Source organism: Petaurus breviceps, unplaced genomic scaffold, assembly GCF_028583685.1.
Source record: "Petaurus breviceps papuanus isolate PSGF00001 unplaced genomic scaffold, PetGlider_PUasm1.0 90895, whole genome shotgun sequence".
Taxonomy (NCBI): domain Eukaryota; kingdom Metazoa; phylum Chordata; class Mammalia; order Diprotodontia; family Petauridae; genus Petaurus; species Petaurus breviceps.
The window spans coordinates 12,456,014-12,461,775 of NW_027187372.1; the positions used below are offsets into that span (position 1 = coordinate 12,456,014).

At 38.8% G+C, this 5,762-nt stretch overlaps 1 protein-coding gene and 1 long non-coding RNA gene across 2 annotated transcripts in view; one reads left to right on the top strand and one right to left on the bottom strand.

Annotated features, from left to right (window-relative positions):
* BRINP3 (BMP/retinoic acid inducible neural specific 3) overlaps positions 1-1,636 on the bottom strand; it is a 515,429-nt gene extending 513,793 nt beyond the window's left edge. Inside the window, exon 1 of the mRNA XM_069074446.1 lies at positions 1,233-1,636. The gene's annotated coding sequence lies outside the window, so the exon portion shown is untranslated. The remainder of the gene's footprint in view (positions 1-1,232) is intronic.
* A 144-nt stretch (positions 1,637-1,780) lies between these two features.
* Positions 1,781-4,833, top strand: LOC138151020 (uncharacterized). The gene is made up of 4 exons (XR_011165721.1): positions 1,781-2,457; positions 2,625-2,695; positions 2,951-3,051; positions 4,343-4,833. It is a non-coding gene; the product is annotated as an uncharacterized lncRNA (long non-coding RNA).
* Positions 4,834-5,762: the final 929 nt, after the last annotated feature.

Genomic DNA, 5,762 nt, shown 5'->3' on the forward strand with positions numbered 1-5,762 from the left:
TACTAGTATTCGTTATTTCCGTACCTGCCCGGATAAACAATCTTTAAACCCCCCCAAACAAAAAGAAACAACCAAGGAAATTGAAAAAGAACAGTAAAGGTGTTTATTATGGGGGGGGGGGGGGGAGGGGGTTAATAGGAGGTATGACTGAAATAATGCAAACGCATATGCACACATTACTTGTCCAAGCAGGTTCATTGAGTGAACCCTGTACCTCCCACTAGATGTTTGAAGAGATTTATATACTCCACATACCCACCCTGGAGAAAGACAAGATAATCATAATCCTTCAGTTAAGCCCATAAAATTTGCAAACTGCTATAGGGGCCACCTCCAGGTACCTGTTCAGCCTGAGGCTTTTTGTGGGGGTGGCAATAGGAGTGGAGGATTAGGAGAAGAAGAGTAGTGGAGGAAGTTAGGGTGGTCACATTTCTCAAGTAGGGACTGTTTGACTTTTAGTACAGCCCAAATAAACTCGCTTTCTTTAATCAACTCCCACCCTCACCCAGTACAAGATATCCCTGTTCCCAATCACATGCACCACCAGATAAAAACATGTAATATGAAATGGAGGGTAAGGGACCCAAATATTATAACTCACTTATGCTATATGTTTGCTACTTCCTTCTTATATTATTTGGAAATGAGTAAAAATAAATGTCCTCAGAAAACACATTCTTTTACATAGTATTTATTAATATTTTACTCCTTAGAGTTCTATAATCCTAAAGCCTTTGCCTGAAACCCTGAGTATACATAATGAGGTACCTTTACCTCAGTCATATAATTGGCTCAGAATGACAATGTAGTGACCTGAACAACCTTCTGCAGAACAGAGGGAGTATTGAACTTTCTCAGACCCCATTTTCCCCACCAGGGGGGCTTTATGAAGCTCCCTTAGATACATACATATAATTTGACCTTTCCCACAACTCAATTCTAAGTGCCAAGAAAGAGTTAAAGCACAGACAGGCTAGAGACACATCATGTAATGTGAATGTGAACAGAAGTGAATAAGCAAAAAAAATGTAAAAATGGTGGGAGTTACTGAGTTACATGAAGCATGATTTGATGCCCATGTCTGACTAACATGTTAATTAGTTGATTTAATTAAAAATCTTTGAGTTCTGAAAGTGTCAAAGATTAAAAAAAAAACCTTAAGGAACAAAGCTTATTTTTAAAATTCCTTAGCACCATTAAGTTTCAAATAGCATACAAAGGGAATAACTTACCAGAGGAAATTTCAGGAAGCAAGATGACTGTGAGAAAAATGTATCCAGAAATCAAATAGACATTCCATGATGTTGCAGATCAAGCTAAAGTAGTGATCTGCATGGTGGTTGGACTTAGAAATAATCAGCAGTTCCTTGTGGCATGGAACCAAATATAAGCCAGATAGACAAGAGTGCCACCAGACCCCAAACAAAAGGAAACAAAAATGTGAAGAGGAGGGGAAAAGTGGATTTGTGAAGATCCTCAGGCAGAAGAAGTGAATAATTACAGGTTGTGAATCCCCATGAGGGGGGGAAAGAAAGAGGCTGTGAAAACCCAGTTAACAGGGGGAGGAATACAGATAAATCTGCCCAGAGAAGTAAAAGGATGTGGAGAAGACAAGGAGATAAAGAGAGAACTAGTGAGAGAGGCTGTAGTCATCCTGATAGATATAGCAGCAGGAATGATTTAGGGAGCCTGGGAGGATCCAATGAGAATTCAAGAGAGGACAGCCTGAGAAATTCTGCACTGCTCTTCACAATCTCAGTTCCTCTCAAGATACCTGAATGGTGATCATTATTAATAGGACTAATAGCGTTCAGTCAGTCATTTCCTTTTTGGGGGGATTTCCCTCCAAACCCTCTCAACCAGCAGCAACTTACTGCGGGAGGGGTGTTGGGAAGAGAAACCAACAGAACCAGCCCCTACTGACAGGAGCCCTCCAGCTGGTTCCATTCGACGATAATCAATAGAAGGTCAGAGAATGTGGAAGAAACACTGAAGATAGGAAGGAGCTCTAAGGGGCACCGAGCCTGATAGGCTTAGGGAAAGGCAGGCTTTGGGAAAGGGAAAGTGACTAGTTCCAGCAGTCACTACACAAACAGCAGCAGGAGCAGCAGCAGCAGAAGCCGCCTGCTTCTAGGGTGAATCCCATTTGCAATTCACTTAAAGGGATCGCCCTTCTGAAACTACAATTCCCCTTGTGAGGAGAGGATGGGGGTTAGAGGGGGGAAAGCCTATGGTTGTGCTCTGGGGATCATTGGAGACCATCCCTTGGGAGCTGGGGCAATGCCGTGATCGAGACTCTCCCCTCTCCCTTCCCAACGCCCCATTTTCGCTTTCGTACTTGGTTACTAACGAGAGGGAAATTAGAAATGGTTCTCTGCTGAATGTATTACCTTGCCAGGCTTTTCCTATCGTGATTCCTCAGACTGAAACTGAACAAACGATTGTATGATCGATTGGGTAAGATTAGCTTTTATTCCTTTCCCCTCCTCCACTCCGATATCCAGTTCCCTTCCCAGTACCCTCCACCCCTGCTCCCGATTCCCCCCCCGCCCCACTACCCCATTACCTTCATATGCCCACAGTCTTTTCATTGTCTGGTCTCTTATAATACTTATTTTTAATAGGGGATTCAGGAACTTCCTTTCCCTCTTCTGAGACCAGATTCCCTGGGGATCTACCTAAATGACAGGAACTGGTAATTCTGTTGTGACTGATTTATATTTGGCTGTGCTGGGCATGATTTTACTCCTTCCCTTCTTTCCCTAACAAATCTCTCTTTCTCTCTCTCTCTCTCTCTCTCTCTCTCCCTCTCTCTCTTCCCCCTCCCCCCCCCTTGGATTCACTCTTATAGCAAGGATGTGTATAAAAAGCTCTGTGGGAGCCTTTTGCCTTCACCTAGATCTTCAGGAGAACCCTGAAGCTTTAAGAATTGTCCATCTCTCTCTTTCAGGAGTAAAGGAGAAGGGGTAGGGTGGAAATTGATTTCTTGCAGAGACTGAGGCGCTGGATGATCGAGGGAATAAACATTTGCCCTGGTTCAAAATGTTCTTGGTAAGTAATCTTATTTTCTGCAACAGAGAAGAAAACACCGCTTCTCACACCTCACACCCCCAACCAAATTCCCACCCACCCAGCCTCCATTCATTTATTAGTTTTCTGCATGTAAATCACGAGCTGGGTCAGTGGAAATTTTCCTTTTTCCCCTTCCCAAGATCAAGGCTAAGTGAAAGAACAAATTTGAAAGGGGACTTTTTTTTTTTTTCTGGAGACTTTCCTCTCCTCATTTAACGTTCCCTGATAACCTATATCAGAAATAAACACTGACGCGATGAAGAACCAATTCTTGGTGGTCTCTTGTGCATTTATTTCAATGATATCCTAAATTTCTCCGTGGTTCTCTCCTCTTCTCTTAAACTGAGTATGGTTCTGTTAATTTGTCCTATTTCTGCAGCATTAGCATGCCTTAGCCATGTTCTGAACTACCTTTTTAACTCCAGTCAGAGCCATAAATGAACATGCTTATTTTTCTCGTTGCATTAGGTAAATAAATGCCGTAAGAAAATACATTTTAATGTGCATCTTGGTTCTAGTTCTATTTACTGGATACATGTTAATAGTATTCTTATTGACCATTTGCATGTTCTAAGGATACCTATAAACTTAGAAAACCCTTTCATGAGTCTACAGCACCCCCATCCTGTAGATCCCCATTATGCTAAAAAAAAAAAAATGGACTTCTGTAGGAGAAAAAAAAGCAAATGATAGTCTTTGATTAAACTTTAATTAAAATGTCCACAAAAATAAGTTTTGGGGTAGCAAGTTTTTAAATGCAGGCTGGTTGGTTTCTAAAGAATACTGTTTCTGTGTTGAATATGAAGAAGAAAAGAAGAAAAAAATAGTATTAACCTGAAAGAATGAGAATGTTTTCAGGCAAAGCATTATTTTGAAATAATAGTTTATCTCTATTGTGATATATGCTTTCCCTCTCTGTCACCCCAAAGAAACTAAACAAAGGGAAAGCTAGCAAAGGTCACCCTTTACATAAACAGGATAGTGTGGACCTTGCCTATGATTTGATTTCGAGCACTAAAATTTCACTGACTGGCAATAGACTTTGTTCCAGTCAATCCATATGAATATTGCCCATTTTCTAGGAATTATAAAATCCCAGAAGAGAGTTCTCAGATGACATACTATGCCAGCAGTGCCAAGTAGTGCATGTACACTAATACCTATGGTGGTGTTTATTAGTGTCAAACTTGGCAAACTCAAAGAAAAGCTTTTTCCACGAAGATAGTTATTTTTGGTGTTAATATTTTTATTTTTTTTTTCTCCTCCTCAGGCTTCATTCCAATCCTAATGATATCTTTGGCTAGATTTGTTTCTACAATGAACTCATTTTACCAAGAGGGCTTTGGGTGTTGTTCTGTTGGTTTGGAGGAAGTGGGAAGCAGGGGGACTGAGGATGGGAGAAGTAGAGATTTGAAGACTATGGAATGAAAGAGAAACAATCAATTGTCCTCAATTCTTTTAAGTTTTTAAATGAATTATAGAATATTTTAATATGTAAAATATCTTAAGATGCTCTCTAAAACAATTGGACACCAGCTGTTCTGATTAACATTTTGTTCTCCTCTAATATTCATAGCAGTCCAAATGTTTGTGGATCAAGTAACACCTGACCTCACCTTCCTTAAATTAGAACATTATAACATTCATTTTTGGAGAAATATATGTGTGAGACTATTGCTCAAATATTTAATCAATTTTTAAAAGTCACAGAATAAAAATATTATCATTCGTTGTTTGGCACATGATTATTGAACTTTAAAATGTGAGTCATTTCATTTTACTAAAGCATTTTAAGTATTTAGCACTAGACTCTGATCTATTTAAATGCAATCATCATCTATATAGAACCAAAAAATCACTATGAACAGGCTCTCCCAACCAACCTACTCACTACCTACAAGACACTTAATGCTTTTTTAGAATTTAGAATTCTTTTAAAATTTATACATCTTATTAGGAGGTGATTTATCTAGTAAGTACAATACACTTCATTTGCAGGTTCCTTGTAAAATTTTGTGGATTGGCAATATTTTATGTGAGATGTACTGCCACCTTAAGTGCAGGGATCCCACTTAACACATTCTTATCTATCACCTAATTCTCTACTATAATTTTTGATGTAAAAATTACATTCTGGATATACATACTTATGTATCTGAAATGTTTAGAAGGATCAATGCCTCCAAACTTTACCTAACCATTAAAAAAAAAACTTGTCATAGAAATTATGGCTAAATCAAGGTGATTAAGCTCTAAATTGCTTGTATTGCTTAAGGTTTTTCATACCAAAGGAAGAAAGCAAAGCATACATATAAAATTTATATTTTTTTCTCCCCTACTAAGATCTAAGCAAGCATACTATTTTTAGTTACTCTATCATATATGTTTTTTGCCTATGTCTGAGGAGTCTGAATGTTTTAAGGCTTTTATGTCTCTCATTCCCACCCCCATCCTTCAACTAATGAGCTTTAAAATCAACATGCCTAGAAGTCTGAATACGTGCTATGGAAAAATCAACCTCCAAATTATAAAACTGCATTTTAATCATAAAATTTTGGATCTGGAAAGAATCTCAGAGATCACTTGATACAATACCCTTACTTTAGAGGCCCAAGGAAACTCAGACCTATAGAACCAGAGAACTTAGGCTCATAATACCAAAAATCTACAGCCAAAACGAGGGGGCCTGA